Here is a 23058-nt window from a genome sequence, read left to right as displayed (position 1 = left end):
GCTAGTCAGATCTTGCATATTACCAAACACAGGGTCTGTTAATATCTTAACTTGCTTTTCAATGTACTTGACTAGGTCACAGAATCTGGTCACAGAATCTTGTTCCCTTTATCTAGTATCTCAGAGACCTTTTATCTTTCTCTTTGCTCGTAAGGCAACTTGAACATAAGAGATTTTTGATTGGAAGCAAGATCAAGCTCTTCCATGAATGCTATCTTCTCCATAACATTACAGCATCCTCTACAAAGCAAATGATTGCAGAGGTTTTGGGTCTTCTGATTTGATGGCTGGCCAAGACAAGTTTTTTTCTGTATACCCATTAGACAGCTTGAATTAATTGCCAAAATGTTCACTGAGAAGGGTTTTGGCTCTTTGATACCCCCTTATAGGGTCCATGTGAAGGCAAGTCTTTACCAACTCTTTAAGAGCAGGATGAGATTGCATGTCAGATTCTGATATTTGAAAATTTTGGACAGAACTGTATGCAGAATCATACTGTTGCAACTCTTCTGTGTAGGCTGTGTGGATCTCCGTTTGAGCAGACACAAGTGAACTTGGATCTAAAGTGACTTGCCCATTCTTGATATCTTTTTGAGAAATTGTATCTTCCCTTTGTTTTGGGACCATTGAATGCTTTGAATAAATGGGCTCTTTAGACGCACACTTTGAATCTCCATCTTGCCTTTCACTGACTCCTCTTGAGTTATCTGGGGTTTTTCCAGAACAGAAGTTTCTTGGCTTTTTTCAAAATATTCATTACATCTACAGGATTTACCTGTGCACCTGCTTCTTTCAAGATACTGATTTTAGCAGTAGCAGACACCAATTCAGCTTGCATTTCTAATGTTTCCTTTTGTTGTCTTATTTGTTCCTTTTGCAGGTTGAGCATTTGCTCTTTCTCCTGTATTGCATGCTTTTCCTTTAGTGCAGCATATCGTGTCTTTAGTGCCACTTGCGCTGCCTCTGCCACTATCAGGGCTGATGAGTGTGAACTTCTTGAGCTCACATTTGACCTGCGAGACACTGTCAGCAGGAGTTACATCATCATCAATAGTATCTTTCATACCTGTGGTACGCGACAACCAAGTTGTAACACATGACAGAAAATCTTGAATTGCATCCATTTTTGACTGACACCACTTCTCGTAATCATTTTTATGCTCATCTTCACTAAATAAATGCTGGAAAGACTTGTGCGCATCCGTAAATTCATCCAACATTTTCCTATATTTCACCAGATTTTGTCTTACTTCTCCAATGCTCATTCCATCTTTCAACAGTTCTATGTGTTAGCTGCACCAATCTTATTTTTCTGTTTGCTCGCATCTGATTTATAATTTCCTCCATGTTTTGTTGAGTATCTTCACAAGCCCCCAAATCCTGACGCTCCATAGCTTCTTTATTAGTTGTATCCTCATACATATTTAAATCAAATCTACACCTTAAAGTTAAAAAATGTCAGTTTGTTAAATCAAAAAGCCGATACTGGCTGGATGCATTCATTCAAAAAACTTGGTGGCACAGCACATGTGTAAAAAAATATTGTGCACACTTTAGCTGCCAAATCCATTCCATTTGTGCTCCTAAATTCAGTTTAAACAGATCTCAAACAAATTCCTTTAAATCCTTTTCATTTCACCAAGCCGTTTGCTTAAAATGTATTTTTAAACTTTACATACCGCTTCATGCAACGTGCTTCGGTCTGGTCAGTGTTCAATATTCTTTATTGTGCTCTGTCCAAGCTATTCCAAATTGTTCCAAATCCAATAGTTCCTTCCAGAGTGGGTCTTTAGACTTGTGTAGTGACTATAAGTAAATTGTCTGTTTTTAGTTATCTGTAGTGCAGTCACATTCAAAAGGCTTTACTTCATCGTGGGATAGAGTGAAGTTTTAATCCCTCAGGAGCATCTCACCATGTGGGAGTGCCTAATCAGAGCCACTAGACAGGTACTTCTCTCTGTTTTAAAACAGCAAGATTTGACCAACACACTCTCACAGCGAAATCGGCAGGATTCGTACGACTTTTCTAAATTTGGCTAATTCGTATGATATCGTGCAACTGCACTCGTTTGAATACCTATGACTTTCACTACAGCCAATGACATTGCTGGACATTGTTTCCATCTAATACACGACAATTACTTGCTTCTGTCACACACAACAGCTTCCTGTCATGTTTACACACTCTACTGATCGGTTAAGTTTAGATAAGGTGTTTGGGTAAGGGCATAATATTAATAAGCATGTCCTTAACACCTCCTGCATGGGACTCGCGCTTACTTCTGCATTACATGTCCGTGAATTTGCACGTGATGATGCCGTACAAGTTTATGCGAATAGCCACCTTGTAAATTACATACGACTTCTCATGAAATCGGGTTGAATTTGACTGAAGAAGGACTGCATACTCTGTTATGTTAAGTTGAAGCTATTTTAAACAGTCGCCCAATAACTACAGTCTCTAATGACCCACAAGACTTGGAGCCCCTCACTCCAAACCACATTCTACTTTTGAAATTTCAACCCATCTTTTCACCTGGATTATTTGGTAAAACAGACTTGTACTGTACATAAGATGGCGCTGGAGACAGGTCCAATACATAGCTGATATATTATGGAAATGCTGGATTCATGAATTTTTGCCTCTAATGCAAGAAAGACAAAAATGGAACAAGAAGAGAAAGAACTTTGCAGTTGGTGATGTGGTATTGATCGTAAATTCCATTGCCCCACGTGGCTCTTGGATCCTAGGAAGAATTCAGGAAGTCATGCCTGATTGTAAAGAGTTGTTTCGAACTGTCAAGGTAAAAACACAGACCAACATCATAAAGAGACCTATACCAAAATATGTCTACTGCTAGAAAATAAATAAGATCCTCACCCCTCCAATATCAATACAAAGAGATAAGTATTGAATTAAAATTTATATTTTGATTTATACAGAGGATAAACTGTAGGCTCCTTTTTGATAAACGTTTGTAATTGTTTTAGTTATAATCCAAATACAATTAGGGGCCGGTTATGTAGGAGCCACCCCCTAATCTATGCCCCTGCCCTCAGCAGATCCAAGAAGTGACTAAAGCAGACAATTTACTTAAGTGTAGTCACTACATAAATTACTGAATTAATGCGGAGTTCATCTTTTGGCTTTCATAGTATTCTTTTGAGTGCTTAAATATGAGGTGGTAAAACAGATTGCGTGTATTACGAGTAATTATCGTCGTGTGAAACAGTTTCCATATTAAATTTTTCTGCTCTGTACACCATAGGGGCGTAAATCGCTAGTTTCATCACGATACGATCTTATATCGATTGTCTTAGCCAGCGAACCGATGTATGCTGATTCCTCAAAGTCTGCCACGATTCGATTTCGATTCGATTCACGGGCTTGCGATCGATATTACGATACAAGGAGACTATTTTACACAATCAATTATATTTATCTCATAAATGCAACCAAAATATACTTTGAATATTTTATTGAGCTCTCTGAAAAGTGCAAATCCAGTATCCACATTGGGACATCCACAACAAAATAAGGAAGGCTACTTCAGTTATTGAAAATATAATAATAATAATAATAATAATAATAATAATAATAATAATAATAATAATAATAATAACAATATAAAAAAATAAAGTCACATACATGTTTTCATTAATCGTTTGATGACAGATCATTGCCTTGTGAAATGAGATAAACACAACAGAGGCAGTTTTTCAATCCAACATATTTACACACCCTGTGTAAATCTGTGTTTTTTTCTGGGCAACAACTTCCACAGTTGTATTCAAAAATTCTGTTACGGTTTACTGTGATAAATGTTAGGTGTTTATGTGAAGATGTGAAAAGTCTTGTAATTGATGCTGGTGCAGGGCAGAAATAGCAGCAATAATTTTGGGGAAACACAAGAAACCCTGCGTTTTTGCCTCTAGGTGACAGTATTTTGTGGCTGCTGCGAGTTTGGATACGTATCTTCCTCAGAGTCTTAAACATCAGCGGGAAGATAATATTTGCATAAACGCTTGTTTGCACCAATGGGTTCGCTGAGGGGGCGGGGCTAGCGGGTGGAGCACCGGGAGGAGCGCAGTCAATGCGCCAGTGACTGCTGCTCAGTGAATAACAAGCGCAGAGATTACACAAAATCTGTCCGTTTCTTACGATTGCTTTCAAAATTTACCACCATCGGAAGTGCTTTACTCCACGTGCATTCTAACGAGCGTGATCTTGTGCGCGAGCTATGTTGATGTAGAATAATCAGAAATATTTTTTCCCCATCTCTTTGGATTACACAAAAGGAGGCACGGGCACTCGTAGCACCCTTCTGTTCGGTAAGTCTCTGTTGCGATCTGCGCTCCCAAATTGCATTTAACGTGAATTATTGATAGTGTTAGGCTATCAATGGAAAAAAGCTGAAGTGGTTGGAGATTGCTTGTTCATAGATATCTGATATTTGGTTTTATCGTGTCCATTTCTATAATGGAACATGCATATGTTTGATCAACTATCAAATAATTGAGTTATTCCCTTGAAAATCCTTGGAATTATGATTTGAGATATGAAGAAAGCACTAACTGGTGCATCAAGACTTGCTTTATTAAAGCTGACTACTCAACACAAGCTTGTCAGAATCTACCATAAACGTTTTAAAAACGTGGTAGCCTACCTCATCAGTATTTAGATTACTGTTATTGATCCATAATGGTTAGGCCTTACAGTATTAGGAGTTTGTTAGTGTCCTCACTGAAATATGGTATAAGTACTAGAGTGAAACAGAACAGATGCTTTTTGTGTATCATTATCAGCACAGAATGAGTCGAATAGAGAAATAAGTCTGTTGTGTTAAAATCATATATATATATATATATATATATATATATATATATATATATATATATATATATATAAAATTTGTAAACTTGAAGATTTAATATATACACACACACTGCCTGGCCAAAAAACAAAACAAAAAAAAAGTTACATACTCTAATATTTTGTTGGACCGCCTTTAGCTTTGATTACTTCACGCATTCATGTGGCATTGTTTCGACAAACTTATGCAATGTCACAATATTTATTTCCATCCAGAGTTGCATTAATTTTTGGCTGAGATCTGGTATTGATGACGGGAGAGTCGAACCACTCCAGCACATCCCAAAGACTTTCAATGGGATTAAGGTCATGACTCTGTGGTGGCCAATTCATGTGTGGAAATGATTCCTCATCCTCCCTGAACCACTCTTTCACAATTTGAGCCCGATGAATCTTGGCATTGTTGTCCTGGAATATGCCTATACCGTCAGGGAAGAAAAAATCCTTTGATGGGATAACCTGGTCATTCAGTACATTCAGGTGGTCAGCTGACTTCATTTTATTGCCGCATAACGTTGCAGAGCCTAGACCTGACCAATCAAACCAACCCCAGATCATAACACTGCCTCCAGAGACTTGTACAATCGGCACTATGCATGATGTGTGTATCGTTTCATGCGCTTCCCTTCTTACCCTGACGCACATCGTTTTGGAATAGGGTACATCTGGACTCATCAGACCACATGACCTTTTTCCATTTCTCCACAGTCCAATCTTTATGCTCCCTTGCAAATTGAAGTTGTTTTTAATTAGCCTCACTAACAAGTGGCTTTCTTGTGGCCACAGCTGTTTAATTTCCAATCCTGTAAGATCTTGTCACATTGTGTGTGTGGAACTGCTCTTACTTTCACTATTAAACAAAGCCGTGAGTTTTACTGTCGATTTTTTACGATGTGACTTCACCAAGTGTTTTAGTGATCTCTGATCACGATCATTCAAAAATTTTTTCCGACTACGTTTCTTCCGCAAAGCTGACGGTTCACCATTATCCTGCCAGGTTTTAATAATGCATTGGACAGTTTTTAACCCAATTCCAGTGATTTCAGCAATCTCCTTAGTTGTTTTCTTTGCTTGATGCAGGCCAATAATTTACTCCTTCTGAAACACAGTGACATCTTTTCCACGACCACGGGATACGTCTTCCGACATGGTTGTTTAAGAAATGAGAAGCTACACACTGCATCAGTTAGGGTTAAAATAATTGTTGCAGCTGAAACATATTAATCACTGCAATAATGATCCAACCATAGGCTCTCAAGTATCTGCTTATTTAAATCAGACTGGCAACTTCTTTTTTTTGGCCAGGCAGTGTATATGTATGTATGTGTATTTATATGTATATATATTATAATTATCACGGTTATTATGGTAGTAATATATTAATTGAAACTGGTCACTTACAATTGAAACTGATCACATAAAATTCTTATGTTTTATATTTATTATATTTTATTTTATCTTAATATTCACATCTTGTTAAGTCTGGTTTGATTTTCTTATCAATACAGTCTAATAGTCTGCTGGTTGGTTGGTGGTATTTAAAAGGTGCTAAACACAAAGTTCAAGTCTGTGGTTTTGTAGAACACATTGAGTTAAAGAATTCACATTCAAGAATATACTGATAATCTTATTCTGATTTGAGACCCCAAGGGTACTGTTATTGGGCTGGTGTGAAAGTAATTTACACTTAAATCTGTGTGCAACTTTTCTGTGATGCACTGTTTAATCACCTGCCACACTGACTGTTTGTGTTGGACTGGATTCTGGATGTCCATAACAACTGAATGGTCTTTTTTGGACTGTCCAGACTGGGCATACCGTCTGTTCTTGTGTCTGTGGTGTAAGTCTGCATTGTTATCCAGATGGACACAGCAGCTGAAACGACAATAGTATAGGGGCAAAGGGCAGTCTGGCGGCTGCCAGCTAAGCTATGGCACTGAAGAAGGATGTCATTTCCTTTGTAATAGTCAGGGTATGACTTTTAAACAATGGACTACAATCCTACTCCATACATACACTGCTTGAAAAGCCCTTTCTGGTTTTTGCTGAGCCATTCTTTAATTGAAATGTGTAAACTTGTCTTTTTCGGAAACTATGCATGTAGTAATTCCAGTGTAGAGGGATTTGTGTCTTTCTGTTTCTGTTCATTTAAGAATTACAAATATAAAACATTCTTTATACTCTGAGGCCATTTCACAAATGTTCAGATGTTGATCATGGGTAATAAAAATGCTTCTTGCTTTGCACTGTGTGACATTAGAGGATATATAGAGCGAACAATTATTTAAAGTTGTGACTTAGGCCTAGATTTACGTTCATGAAGCATTAAGGAAATTAAGCCAGACATGGCCTTTCTATCAACACTCTATTAATGTGTTGACTTTAATAGAGGTGTCTAAACAGCCATAAAAATAAGAAGGTGCATAATACAAACCTGTTTTCCTTTATACTACTTCCCAAATATAATCTTTGATGTGTGACTTTCATATAACAAAAATCTCTTTTCAGTTTCGTTCTTGGAAATTTGTGAATCGAAGTTAAAATCATCGTTTTTTTAACTGAACCTCTCAACTCATACAGGATGTTGTGACACTTACAAAAAGTACCATGCTATTACTATGGTTTTTTGGACATGATAACATGGTAATAATATGCTTGACAACACTAAAAAAAAAAGTCCTCTTTGGCTGTACTTTATTCAATCGTGGACAATGGTTCCACTTGCTTGAAATGAGTTTTCTTAACTTAAACTTACTATGTAATCTCAACACTTTGTGTAGAAAGAACCTAGTTGAATTGGGTAAACCCAACAAAATTAGACGCTGGGTTTCCATCCACATTTTTAAGCGTATGTTAGGATATTACATAAAATCTGCTGGACGGAAACACCAAGATGCGAATAAGATCTCTAAAATGTGCATAAAAAACGTAAACGCTCGCTTGAGGTGGATACATTTTTTATTCGATAAGAAGAAATGTGCATAAACTATGATGGAAACACATATACCGAATAAACTCAATGAATTTATTAGGAAAACAAGATGCACATCAAAAAAAGTCATGTAACTGAGTAATTCATTCATAACTGGACTAACCAGAGGACCAATCACTGTATCTGAAATGTTGCTTTGGTTATCCTGAAATAACAGTGTTCTGAAAATCCTAAGCCTGCAAACTGTTTGCAGAGCAAATAAGTAGAGTACAAACATAAACTGTGCCAAAGAGCAGGTTTATTGACACTTTTGAAAAATATATTATTGAATGGTAACCCCCAAAACACCAATAAATCAGAAACTCTTCTAAATCTCAACATAACAAAACATTAAACACCAACAAGTATCCCCCATTATATTCATCTAGCAAAAAAACACACACAATATCACTTTCTTTGGAGGGAAATTGAAATCCTCTGCCCAGTTTCATCAATGCTGCATTAAAACCACAAAAAGTATGCATGCTTTCCCAACTCAAATGGATTAAGTAAACTATTTTACAAGTTTAAATTGATAGAACACAGTGAAATCAAGTTTTGACTAAATGTACTAGAATTGTGTTGCTTTAGTTGAACAAGCAGCAAAAATAATTTTTACCATAATATAATGTATTATACCATATATTTTTGGGCATGTACCATGGTAAAACCAGGGTATTCTCTGAAGTACCTTGGAGTACCATGTAATTACAATCATTCAGTACCACGGTATTACCATCTGACCACTTTGAAAACATATTCGATTTTCAGCCAGAAAAAGGGACTTTTAACTGACATACAAAAATACCTCTTTCAGTTTGCTCTACATTTGTATGGAAAATGCTGGGGTCATTTAGTGAAATCAAATCAAAGTGTGCATGGCATTAAGCTGTGAAAATCAAAGTAGTTTCACTCAGTTTCTAAGGGTCAGCCTTTACACGCCATGCACACGTTTGAGTGCTTGTTTGTTCACCTCACATTAGATTCTGCATGAAGTATATCTTATCAAGTGCATTTGTACATGACAGTTTACATTATGCATGACCACACTTTAAACTGACTTTACAGTAAAATCCCAAGTGACAGAATGATAAAGCACTTTCCACTCTGTGGAAAAGTATTATAAAAGTATTATTTAGAAGTCATAAAGGTATTGATTAGTGGTTGACCGATATATCACTGGTGCTGATAAATCTGCAGATATTCTGAGTTTTTTAATTATCGGCATTAGCCGATACATTTTCCCCTTTGCCCGATTTGTTTTTGAGGGCGGTGAGAATCGCCTGCTTGCATGTGAAGCGACTGAGACATGTAAACGACCAGTTACAGTTCGTTTTGTTGTTACGTGCCATCATGTTACTACAATAATAGACAAACTTGTGTGCAACACAGTGTCATTTAAACAGTCCGCATATCAGAGCCGTGGCAGACGCATTTAAGCTCATAATGTTAAAGTGCTTGCCTGATTCATTCTCCCTCACTCTCCTCAACAGTTGCCTGCAACTTTTAATTATCTTGTCTAATGATAAAAAGGCAAATCTCAATAAAACTAATTAGAGCCCGACCGATATGGGATTTTTGATACCAATACCGATTTTAGAGGGGGGAAATTCACCGATTACCGATATGGTGGCCGATATAGTTCATTTTTGAGCTGGAATGAAAACAGACCTTTTGTCTTGGATTGTGCACCTATTTTGCACCGATATGACTATGCAAAAGTACTCAGAAGGCAGCGTTTTTTTTTTTCAAAGAATATTTGACATTAATATTATACATTGTCAACAAAATCTAGAAATGAACACTGAGAAAATAAAGAATAAATAAAAATACAATAAATAGCAAAATAAACATCAGTACTGTATGTTCAGTATCAGTCTGATGCTGACCATTTAAATGAATAATAAATTAAAATTATAGCTAAATAAAAATCAGTAGTGTATGTTCAGTATCAGTCAAATGCTGACCATTTAAATAATAAATAGCTAAATAAACATCAGTATTACTGTTTAGTATCAGTCAAATGCTGACTATATTAATAATGCCAGTCAATCAGGGGCAGGTTGTAAAACAAGAAGCGGCAGCGGTGTTACACCGTATTCTGCTATACAAGTTCAGGGGAAACTTTCAACGGTGGAAAACTAGACTTTTAAATGTTACATTTTGTAAATGCATCGACTGGAATAGTTTGGTAAATACATGTTCACACATTAGCTTCTACTCAGCTGACAAGGTTTGAAAGTAGCTACATGGTTAGCTAGTTAGCTATAAGCTCGTTGTCATAGAGAGTAAAAGATGGACGTTGTTTATTTACTTTCCAGCATTGCGTCTCACCAACTAGGTAACAACGTAGCGTGAAATCAACACTCAACAGACATAATCCATCACCACACTGTTGTCTGCTGAGCTGCAAAAAGATGCTCTGATGTTTACCTTTCAATCTGCTACTTTACTGACTGCACTGATAACCTATAGCTGGCTAACATAGCAAAAAGATGTGATAAACATGAGTGACATGGTTGTCAGGGACAGGGTTAATGTTATATTAGTTATATTGAAAAGGGAAAATGATGGGGTCATTGTTTATTAACTTTCCAGTATGTATTTCACAGACTAGTTAGCAACTTACCGTGAAGACACCGCTCAACTCCACACTGTCTGCAGAACCACTGTCAGCTCAGCTCTGTAATCAATAGTGTTGGAGCACACTCTGCTGGACAAACTACGTCATGACACCAATTCTAAATCACACCAAGCATTGTTTTCTGCATTATATGTTCTGAAAAAAAAAGTTTTCATATCTGCGCATATCGGAAAACATATACGCCGAAACTGAAATATCTGTGAATGGCTGATATTGGCCAATAATTATTGGTCGGGCACTAAAACTAATATCATATACCATATCATATGTCATATATGTGCATATCTCGTTTATACAGATGTAATAAACCAACATCACACAACTTGAGCAGATCCAGCATCCTGTGGAACGCTCATAAATCTTCCTCTAAAGCATGTATTCTAACAGTCTCTCCTCAACAGTTCCCTGTAACTTTTCTAATGATAAAAGGCAAATATCAATAAAACTTCTATTATATACCGTCTGCAAATATGCAGATAGCTCTTTTAGAAAGATGTAATTCACAAACCTCACGAAAATCCAGCATTTTCTTCCTGTCAAGTGTTCATCTAATATCTTCCTCTGAAGCGGGTATTCCATCAGTCAGAATCAAAGAACTTCAGGATCAGGATCAAAATTTCCTCTCATTCACAAATCATGACGGCCACTCTGTGACAGCAGGTGATCCAGGCTGTATAAACTGTCGGGAGAAGATTGCTGCTCTCGCTGGATCCGCACGAGCCCGTGAGTGCAACTTCAGAGTAAAAGCGTTTCACTTGTAAATGTCTTATTCCCTATGCACTGTATGTGCAATTGGTTTGATTCTGTATTTTTTTAGAAAATGCGATTGCTAATGTGGACATGCCATCCATAGTGGCTGGACTACTGTTTGTACTGTTATATCCGTCTTCCTAATATAGTAACAATTTCTTTATGTGCAAATAAATGACAAAAATTTGATGACTAAATGGAAATCAGAAGAAACTGCTATCTGCCATTTAAAATACAATATTTTTTTAGATTATTTTTTACAAAGTTAAAGTTTAGTGTGAAATTGAGTTTGCTCAATTTACTCAAAAAAATAAAGTGCTAAAAAAAAGAGTTGATTCATTTTTTTTAGCAATTTTATGTTTATGCTATTTACTATATTAAATTGTGTGATATATTGACATATCGGTCTATCGGCCACCCTGCTCTCTGGATATCAGCATCGGCCATTAAAAAACACATATGAGTCGGTCACTAGTATTGAGGCAAATAGCTATAAATTTGTATGGCTTCATTCTAGTATGGAATGCTTACTTTTCAAGATCCAATCAGTTCCTGTTGCATAAAGTCAAGTCCTGCCTTATATATATAAAAAAAATGTTTTGTTTAATTGTTTTTTTTTTTTTTTTGGTGTGTGTATGCACTATATCCTGCTTCAATCTGAATTGTCACATTATAGACATAAAATAGGTGGCGAATGCCATTTCATGTTCATCTTAACCACTATGGTTCTATCAGCAAAGCCATTTATTTATGGAAAGTTGTCAGTTGTGTAATAACTAGGTCGAGACAGAATGTGTGGACATTTTCTGTCTTGATTTTGGGGGGAAATCTGTGGAATGGATGGATTCAGTATGGTAAAATTTTTTATACTGAGAGCACTACACTCATATTGATTGCTGAAATCATTATCCAATTAGCCAAAATACTTAGGCTAATTTAACTGAGCTTTCCATGGAGTTCTGCGTACACCGATTCCGTGTTGACATTGTATCCTAATAACTGTCTTTCTTTTATGCTGTTATCTAAAAAGCAAGTAAATGGTGCTGGAGTGTTTAGGCAGGGGTTACAGAATGGGTGAAGGAAGGGGGTGGAATTGAGTGGTAACATGGTAAGAATAGAGCAGCTTTTTCAGTTATAAGCAGAGCTGCAGCAGATGCTTTACATAAGCTTACGCTCTGTGTATGAGTATGTCTGTGTGTTTCTGTTAGAGAAACAGAATGAGAGGATGAGGGAACCAGAAATAGAGAAAACGAAGATCAGGAGTTAAATTAGAATTTGGAAGGTGAGCGAACACTTGACCTAAAACAGGGGAGGAGGGTTGGCAGCTTACCTCAAAACAGCTCCCAGAGCGGCGTAGGAAGAGCTTTGGACAGAGTAACTCCTTTCTCTACATGCCAAATAATCAGCAGACTGTCTTTTCAGGATAGGTTTTCTTAAAGTAATAATATTGAGAAATGCTCCAACAACTGGGCAAATCATTCTCTGTGGCTTTGGAGCTTTGGCTACTATTCTGGGCTGTGGCACTGTTGCTGTTACTGTTCTGGGCTGTGGCGCTGCTGCTCTGACCTGTGGCGCTGCTGCTCTGACCTGTGGTACTGTTGCTGTTCTGGGCTTTGGCGCTGCTGCTGTTCTGGGCTGTGGCACAGCTGCTCTGACCTGTGGCGCTGCTGCTCTGACCTGTGGTACTGTTGCTGTTCTAGGCTTTGGCGCTGCTGCTGTTCTGGGCTGTGGCGCTGCTGCTCTGACCTGTGGTACTGTTGCTGTTCTGGGCTGTGGCGCTGCTGCTCTGACTTGTGGCGCTGTTGCTGTTCTGGGCTGTGGCACTGCTGCTCTGACCTGTGGCGCTGCTGCTCTGACCTGTGGTACTGTTGCTGTTCTGGGCTTTGGCGCTGCTGCTGTTCTGGGCTGTGGCGCTGCTGCTCTGACCTGCGGTGCTGCTGCTCTGACCTGTGGTACTGTTGCTGTTCTGGGCTTTGGCGCTGCTGCTGTTCTGGGCTTTGGCGCTGCTGCTGTTCTGGGCTGTGGCACTGCTGCTGTTCTGGGCTGTGGCACTGCTGCTCTGACCTGTGGCGCTGCCGCTCTGACCTGTGGTACTGTTGCTGTTCTGGGCTTTGGCGCTGCTGCTCTGACCTGTGGCGCAGCTGCTCTGACCTGTGGTACTGTTGCTATTCTGGGCTGTGGCGCTGCTGCTCTGCCCTGTGGCGCTGCTGCTGTTATGGGCTTTGGTGCTGCTGCTATTATGGGCTGTGGCGCTGCTGCTCTGACCTGTGGCGCAGCTGCTCTGACCTGTGGTACTGTTGCTGTTCTGGGCTGTGGCGCTGCTGCTCTGACCTGTGGCACTGTTGCTCTGACCTGTGGTACTGTTGCTGTTCTGGGCTGTGGCGCTGCTGCTCTGACCTGTGGCGCAGCTGCTCTGACCTGTGGTGCTGTTGCTATTCTGGGCTGTGGCGCTGCTGCTCTGCCCTGTGGCGCTGCTGCTCTGCCCTGTGGCGCTGCTGCTCTGCCCTGTGGCACTGTTGCTGTTATGGGCTTTGGTGCTGCTGCTATTATGGGCTGTGGCGCTGCTGCTCTGACTTGTGGGATTGTTGCTGCTCTGACCTGTGGCACTGTCCTAACCCTTGCTTATCTTTAAAAAATAAATAAAAATGCAGTACAGGCCTATACTGTATATTTGATATAAATCTTAAACATATTTTTACATTCTTGGTTTTTATTAATTTATTTAATTGGTGTGCACTGTTATTGTATAGTAAAAATCACGACAAAATACCCATGAAAATAATCAGTCAGTAAATTCCACTTGGCTCCTCTTCTGTCCATCTCTGTAAGATACAGTAAGTTGTAATGATCAATTAGTTGTTCTGAATTAGCTAGTGTGGTATTACACTGTTTGCAAGTTAAAGATAGGATTATCATATTTATTATTAAAATGCTCTCTTCAACTGTCTGAATTAAATTCACTAGTTATGTAGGCTACAACAATGGACTTAATCACCAAGACACAAGCTAATGTTATGCCATGCAAACCAACTAGCTAGCTAGCTCCATTTGAATGTAATTTGATAAACAAATTTGTACATTATTAGGGGGTAAATCGTACATAGATTATTGCATTTATTATAAAAAGTTTGGTTAGGTGGACAGTAAACTTACCTCGCAAGCACTATTAAATTAACTGAGTAGTGAATTTGTGTGTTCGTGCATGTATGCTATGCCTCTCACCTTCATTGATGCTCGTGTTTCACACTGAGCTTTCTCCACTACTACTGGCGGGCAATGACTGGGATGCCCTCTAACAAAGATGAAACATGATTGGGTCTTAAATTGACAGCAACAGCAAATATGGTTCAAGCTTCAAGTAAAACTAAGCAAAAGATGGGCAGTCAAATCACGTTCTATTTTGTTTTTTTACCTCCTCCGACCTAGAGAGTGCCGGAACGCTGTTCCTGTCCGTTCCACCCCAATTTAACCCCTGACGAAGATATGTTCTAGTTGTGCTGCCCTGTGTGGCACAACTTCAAAGTCAGGGATACAGTAATCACAAAATGAAATGAAATTTCCCCTCTGATTGCAGTTTCTCCAGACACACTTCAGAAATAAAGCAGCATCTCCTGTCTTCTGCCTTTGTTCTTTGTTGCATCCACATTCATCATCAACAGCCTGAAACCGTAGGGTAACTGCACAGCTTGACTTTTAGCAGATGCATTGCTGTTCAGCCTTTGATTCTGTTCAAAACACTGAAAATAGAAGCAAAACACTTTTCACACACTCAAACAGTTAAGTTCAGATTCATGCTGTTACTCTGCAGTGTTCTTGGATAAAAATCTTAAGGGGCCATTCACACTGAACATGTTTTCATGTCTGTCTATGCTTTTATTTTAAAATTTCTATGTTTTGTGGGCCCAGATTTTCTCATCGACACATGTCCCTGCCATTGACTCTACAGAAGAGTATCACAAAGCAGTCGTAGTGCCCATGCATCGAACATGTTCGTATTCACTTGCGGTCAAAAGAGTATAGTTTGAAAGGCAACAGGGTCGACTGGGCGTGATCCGATCCGGAGCGCAGAAAAATGGAGTATACCCGGGACTTTAGGCTACTTATAGGTGTCTCTATGCCATAAGCTGGGATAGGAGAAAGTATTTTAGCATCAAAAGCAGCTTTAAGAAATCAAGATCACAGCAAAATATTGGTTTTAGCTATCACATGTCTGTGACTGGGTTAAAGATGGGCGTGGTTTGTACTTCTACAACCCTCAGTGACAAGACTCATGCCGAAAGCTAACATAGACATTTATTGGAGGGTGTGACAGCTTTTACCTCTTTGCCTATCCTGACATTCCCCAGTTTCCATTCCTCCCCTTTTTTAAACATCTGTCTGAAGCCTTCAACTGTTGAGCATATGTTGCAGTTATTTGGAAAAAATATTGCGATTTGAACTACGATGTGATTATTAAAGTAATAGTTCACCCAAAATAATTCTGCTGATAATTTACTCACCCTCAGGCCATCCAAGATGTATCTGAGTTTCTTTCTTCATCAAAACAGAATTTAAGACTTTTAGGATTTCATTTCAGGCCTCCTCCTCTAAACACTGCAAGTGAATGTACTCCATTTTTTGATGGTCCAAAATGCATATTTAGTGTGCATCAAAATAATCCACACGACTCCAGTCGACAAATAAAGTTCTTCTGAACGCAAACGATCAATTATTTTTGGAAACAAAACAATACTTATATACTTTTTAACTACAAATGTTCGCTTCCGTACATCCCTGTGACGCGAGCTCATGAGAGTGATGGCGTAAGCTCGTTGGTAAGGTCACGCGTCACGTGGAGGAGGCAGGCACTTCACACTGATGTATATTTGACAGGATGTCAGCAAAGACATAATCAAAGATAGCTTCGCTGAACATGTGATGAAGATCATTGTACTTGGCAGCACTGCAGCAGAAGGTTCCACTCCAGCCGACGTGATCATTGTCATTGAGGGAACTGAGGTGCTGTTTGGATGTAAAAAATCTCACAAGTGCGTGTCTTCTACTCATGGGTTTAATTTACTCCCTGAACTTCATCTATCCCTCAAAGCTGAGAAGCTCATTTGAAGTGTTTCAAAAGATCTTTCTTGAGCTGGATGTTATACAATTTTCTCCAAAAGTTCACTCTTTGCGCACTAAGCTACTCATGTAAGTCTGTTAGTTGTGTGCACTCAATATTTTGAACTTTTACACTTTGTATTTGTTCCTTTGTGCAGACAATTATATAAGTATTAGGGGGCAGTGGTGGCTCAGCGGTTAAGGCTCTGGGTTACTGATCAGAAAGTTGGGGGTTCAAGCCCCAGCACTGCCAAGATGCCACTGTTGGGCCCTTGAGCAAGGCCCTTGACCCTATCTGCTCCAGGGGCACCATATCATGGCTGACCCTGCACTCTGACCCCAGCTTAGCTGGGATATGTGAAAAAAAAGAATTTCACTGTATATGTGCAAATGTATAATGTGTGATAAATAAATATAATTATTGTATTATAGTGAAAAAGAGACAAAACTAAACCAAGGGGGAGATGTAAAGGCAGATAGATGAATTTTTCTCTGCCATGGAATAAAAAAGGAGATGTTAAGCAAAACGTTTAGTCTCAGTCACCGTTCACTGTCACTGCATCTTGTTTTTCATTCAATGAAAGTGAATGGTGACTAAAACTCCCTAATATCTACTTTTGATATCCACTGAAATAAGAAAGTCATACAGGTTTGCAACAGCATGAAGGTAAGTGATGACAAGTTTAATTTTTGAGTGAAATATCTCAAATAAAAACTCACCAGTTACCTTAAAAATGGCCATTTAAAGTTGACGAGATGTATTGAAAATGTTAACAGATTCATTTATGAAAGAGAAGGAGAAGGAGAGATGCTTTGCTGTTGTTTTCTCCCTGATTGGTCTGAATAACTCGCAGCATCATGCAGGCTGCTCTGTCTTGTCTGTCCGTGCGCTGTTAGTGTCCTCTTTGCTCCGCGACATTATCACTGCGTGAGAAAAGGGACGTGTGGCGTGAGAGCGTGAGAACAGTGTAAGTTGCATTGGCAGCCCTACATCTAGAGAGATGGAGATGAGAGATATAACAGGTGCAAATCTGCAGCTGAATAGTTCTGTTAGCTTTACAATTATTGTCAAAAGTAGTGTAAAATAAGGAAGCGCAATGATTTGAAAAGACCACTCCAACCTTGTGCGCTTGCAAATTGTAACGTTGACCGCTTTGTCGATTATAAGCAGGACCGACAGTTAGAGACTCAAAAAATTTAATTTTTGCATTAACATCTGACATAACGTTTGCGTGACGCAAATTTCATCATCAGCACGGTCTGCGCGGACTGTCCGTGTGCGGCCCAGATTTTCTCGACATGTGGACAGTCCTTGTCTGTGCATGCACCTGCCGTCAAATGCTTTCGTATTCACTCACGTTCAAAGGAGTATCCTTTGAAAGGCATCACGGTCAACCGGGCACGATCCGAGTCCGGAATGCAGAAATGCAGAGTATACCCGGGCCTTTAAATTTTTTGAGACTTTGTGACTTTGAGAATTACTTTCCATTCAAAAGTAATAAGAATCTATTATTTTTTTAGGCAGAAAGCAAAGCAGAATACAGTTTTGCTTGTAAATATCTAGTTTGCTTGCTACTAAGTTCCACAAAAGATGATAATTTACTCACCCTCAGGCCATCCAAGAGTTTCTTTTTTCATCAAAACAGAATTTAAGACTTTTAGGTTTTCATTTCGGGCCTCCTCCTCTAAACAATGCAAGTGAGTGTCCTCCATTTTTTGACGGTCCAAAATGCACATTTTTGAGGAGGAGTCGGGAAGCGCGTCATTGTTTACATTGTTTTTTTATTATTATTATTTGGAAATGATTTTTTATTTTATTTTATTTTGAAATTGTTTTTGAATGTTTTGGTTTGTGAACGGCACAGGTTTCTCTTGTAAACAATGACGCGCTTCCCGACTCCTCCTCAAAAATGTGCATTTTGGACCGTCAAAAAATGGAGGACACTCACTTGCATTGTTTAGAGGAGGAGGCCCGAAATGAAAACCTAAAAGTCTTAAATTCTGTTTTGATGAAAAAAGAAACTCTTGGATGGCCTGAGGGTGAGTAAATTATCATCTTTTGTGGAACTTAGTAGCAAGCAAACTAGATATTTACAAGCAAAACTGTATTCTGCTTTGCTTTCTGCCTAAAAAAATAATAGATTCTTATTACTTTTGAATGGAAAGTAATTCTCAAAGTCACAAAGTCTCAAAAAATTTAAAGGCCCGGGTATACTCTGCATTTCTGCATTCCGGACTCGGATCGTGCCCGGTTGACCGTGATGCCTTTCAAAGGATACTTCTTTGAACGTGAGTGAATACGAAAGCATTTGACGGCAGGTGCATGCACAGACAAGGACTGTCCACATGTCGAGAAAATCTGGGCCGCACACGGACAGTCCGCGCAGACCGTGCTGATGATGAAATTTGCGTCACGCAAACGTTATGTCAGATGTTAATGCAAAAATTAAATTTTTTGAGTCTCTAACTGTCGGTCCTGCTTATAATCGACAAAGCGGTCAACGTTACAATTTGCAAGCGCACAAGGTTGGAGTGGTCTTTTCAAATCATTGCGCTTCCTTATTTTACACTACTTTTGACAATAATTGTAAAGCTAACAGAACTATTCAGCTGCAGATTTGCACCTGTTATATCTCTCATCTCCATCTCTCTAGATGTAGGGCTGCCAATGCAACTTACACTGTTCTCACGCTCTCACGCCACACGTCCCTTTTCTCACGCAGTGATAATGTCGCGGAGCAAAGAGGACACTGACAGCGCACGGACAGACAAGACAGAGCAGCCTGCATGATGCTGCGAGTTATTCAGACCAATCAGGGAGAAAACAACAGCAAAGCATCTCTCCTTCTCCTTCTCTTTCATAAATGAATCTGTTAACATTTTCAATACATCTCGTCAACTTTAAATGGCCATTTTTAAGGTAACTGGTGAGTTTTTATTTGAGATATTTCACTCAAAAATTAAACTTGTCATCACTTACCTTCATGCTGTTGCAAACCTGTATGACTTTCTTATTTCAGTGGATATCAAAAGTAGATATTAGGGAGTTTTAGTCACCATTCACTTTCATTGAATGAAAAACAAGATGCAGTGACAGTGAACGGTGACTGAGACTAAACGTTTTGCTTAACATCTCCTTTTTTATTCCATGGCAGAGAAAAATTCATCTATCTGCCTTTACATCTCCCCCTTGGTTTAGTTTTGTCTCTTTTTCACTATAATACAATAATTATATTTATTTATCACACATTTGCACATATACAGTGAAATTCTTTTTTTTCACATATCCCAGCTAAGCTGGGGTCAGAGTGCAGGGTCAGCCATGATATGGTGCCCCTGGAGCAGATAGGGTCAAGGGCCTTGCTCAAGGGCCCAACAGTGGCATCTTGGCAGTGCTGGGGCTCGAACCCCCAACTTTCTGATCAGTAACCCAGAGCCTTAACCGCTGAGCCACCACTGCCCCCCTAATACTTATATAATTGTCTGCACAAAGGAACAAATACAAAGTGTAAAAGTTCAAAATGTTGAGTGCACACAACTAACAGACTTACATGAGTAGCTTAGTGCGCAAAGAGTGAACTTTTGGAGAAAATTGTATAACATCCAGCTCAAGAAAGATCTTTTGAAACACTTCAAATGAGCTTCTCAGCTTTGAGGGATAGATGAAGTTCAGGGAGTAAATTAAACCCATGAGTAGAAGACACGCATTTGTGAGATTTTTTACATCCAACCAGCACCTCAGTTCCCTCAGTGACAATGATCACGTCGGCTGGAGTGGAACCTTCTGCTGCAGTGCTGCCAAGTACAAAGATCTTCATCACATGTTCAGCGAAGCTATCTTTGATTATGTCTTTGCTGACATCCTGTCAAATACACATCAGTGTGAAGTGGCCAATATACTGTCCAATATATTGCATGTTGTCTTTGATTGTGCATGAAGTGATTCAGTGGGTGAAATTTAACAGTCCCCACAGACAACCTGTTCAGAATGTACACAACTATTTTTGAAATCATAGAAGAAATAAGAAGAAATGTAAAAATTTACCTGGTAGTCTTTGATGAGCTCCTCAGATGATTCTCCCAGAAAGATAATGAGGCAGCGGATAATAGCATCTCGCCTACCTTCGTGTTGCTGTTAAAAACATAAGTCAGTTAATGTCATGACTAACTGTGTGCTCCTACATGTATCTACAGAGACAGGAATCAGCAAGATGTCAGACCACTCAGATGGTCCATTAATTAGGAATGTTGATGAATAATCGATGATTGATTATTTGTTGTTAATGATTTGATCGATAAAGCTTATTGATCTTGCCAACAGTTAGAGACAAGACTGTCTATACACATCCGTCACTTAGTTTGTCTATAGATGAACATTACATATACAGCATAAACCGTAATAGTGTGTTAAACATGAAAAAAGCACTGCTGATCTGACGTTCTTCCTGTACCATCCACACCAACAATCATGTTAGTTCTCACATAGAGTGCATGAGGTTAATTCCCCATCACCAGTGTAGTGGTATGTTATTTACTTTATTCACACAGCGTGTTATTTAAATTATTTTCAATAAAAAAAAGGGTCTTAAATATCCCAAGATCTACATGATTTATGAACTCGAATCAGTATCTTCTAAACAAGAAGAAATTATTAACTGTTATACATTAACAGTAAATTAAACAATTCACAAATTCATACTAATCAACCTGAATGTTTTAAAAATACACTGAACTGAAAATATATTAAAGGGTCAGTTCACCCAAAAATGAAAATTCTCTCATCATTTACTCACCCTCATGATATCCCAGGTGTCTATGATATTCTCTCTTCACCAGAACACATTTGACGAAAAATATCTTCGCTTAGTAGGTCCTTAAAATGCAAGTGAATGGAGTTTTCTCTTTTGAAGATCCAAAAAGTAGCGTAAATGTAAAATCAAAGACAGTCAGCTAACGTCATCCATATGAATCCAGCGGTTAAAATAATATCTTCTAAAGCGATATGATCGCTTTTGAAAGCAAAAAAGATAAATATTTAAGTACTTTAAATCCTGCTTCCCATCAGCAGTGGTATGCGCATGAACGTTATGGCGTTCACACATGAGACACGTGAGAACTGAGGTATGTGCGACAAACCCGGAAGAGCAGCAGTGTTTGTAACCTAGCAGTAGGAACACTGTACAGAATCTTTGTTGGTTTTGGTTTAGATCTATATTTGTATCTGTTTGTTTACTCACAATGGTGCATTTGTCTGCTTATCCTGGATGTCTCATCCGAGAGAAGAATGTGAGATTACGTCCGTAACAGGCCAACGTGAACACAAAAAAACAGCGTGAATTGTGCGCTCTCATGAAGCTTGCAGGAAGCGATGATTTAGAGTTAAAAAAATAACTTTAAATACTTAAATCTTAATCTTTTTTGCACCAAACAATCGTGTGACTTTAGTAGATATTAATTTAACTGCTGGAGTCATATGGATAACCTTTATGACTGTCTGTGATTTTTGGAGCTTCATAAGTCTGATCACATTCTTCTAATGTGTTCTGCTGAAGATAGAAATTCATCCACACCTGGTATAACATGAGGGTGAGTAAATGAGAGAATTTTCATTTGTGGGTGAACTATCCATTCAAGATTAAAATATCAACACTCGTCCTTAAGTGTATTTATTTACATGATATTAGAACAGTAGTCTACATGCACATACACACTTTGGTGGCTGTTTCATGTTTTCACATTTCCTTCTACAGTAAGGAATTTGTCTCTGATACCATTTTGTAGTTTTCAAGTTTGCATTAGAATGATTGGTTAGCCAATGTATAAATAAAGCTTTGATTAAAGAAAACTATGTCTTGTATTTTTTTTGGTTTGTTTGTTTGTTTCAAGCTGTTCACCACTTACAGTTTATTGTTCTTATTAACATGAATGATTGTTGATTAAGAAATGTTCCTAAAATTTTTATCCCTATCCATAACATATGCTACCCTGTCAAAAAAATCAAAATTCTAAAAGATCACATAGAATCTGAGTGTAAATATGAAACTTTTACACTTTACTTGACTAAGTGAATCCAGCACACTTCTTATTTTTGTGCCAGCAACCCCACCCTTCATCTCAAATATGGCCAGGAGTTTTGGAGTATAGAAGTCCAGTTTTCCCAGTTTTCTATTCACTCCAGGTGAATAGTGGTTATCTCCTTAACTCATCCTTGACCTAAGACAAAGATTCAAACAAAATGTCATGTGTTACAGTGACAATCAAAACGATGTGCACCTTTAAATCTGGTTGCAGATTATTATTATTATTATTATCATTTTTTTTAAATAGTCACATTTTACTTTTTTGTCAACCATGTCTACTACACTAATGCAATAAACATATAATTGCAGAAATTACTTTCTAATAATCTTGCAGCCATACTTGCATAAAGATCTACACATTATTATAAAGAGACCTAAGGTTTACCTGAGATTCATTGAACAGAGCAGGCCATCTCTCCATAAGGTACAGCAGGTTCTTCTAATCTTCGATATGATAAAGTCTTCTCCATTTTCTCACCAATAACAAACCTCTGATTGTTTTTCTTCTGAATTTCACTGAGTAGATCAACTCTCTCCTCAAGTTTCCCCAAATGGAAATTCATTTGTCACGTGACATGACAGCCGCATAAATTCTGTATTGGAGACAGAAATGAGTTCCTGTAGAATTAAAATCATTCTTGAAAGA

The 23058-nt window shown here is 38.5% G+C and overlaps 1 protein-coding gene and 1 long non-coding RNA gene across 2 annotated transcripts in view; one reads left to right on the top strand and one right to left on the bottom strand.

The window, feature by feature from the left end:
• Positions 1-4122: 4122 nt before the first annotated feature.
• The window catches only part of LOC127422453 (numb-like protein), a 91098-nt gene continuing 72162 nt past the window's right edge, over positions 4123-23058 (top strand). The window contains exon 1 of the mRNA XM_051665977.1: positions 4123-4332. The gene's annotated coding sequence lies outside the window, so the exon portion shown is untranslated. The remainder of the gene's footprint in view (positions 4333-23058) is intronic.
• LOC127422468 (uncharacterized) lies at positions 13945-22523 on the bottom strand. The gene is made up of 5 exons (XR_007894172.1): positions 22389-22523; positions 20378-20464; positions 14651-14975; positions 14461-14530; positions 13945-14060 (listed from the first exon to the last, which is right to left on the bottom strand). It is a non-coding gene; the product is annotated as an uncharacterized LOC127422468 (long non-coding RNA).

Source organism: Myxocyprinus asiaticus, chromosome 31 (assembly GCF_019703515.2).
Source record: "Myxocyprinus asiaticus isolate MX2 ecotype Aquarium Trade chromosome 31, UBuf_Myxa_2, whole genome shotgun sequence".
Lineage (NCBI taxonomy): Eukaryota > Metazoa > Chordata > Actinopteri > Cypriniformes > Catostomidae > Myxocyprinus > Myxocyprinus asiaticus.
Note: the sequence above shows the minus strand (reverse complement) of the source record. Positions and strands in the feature narration are given on the sequence as shown.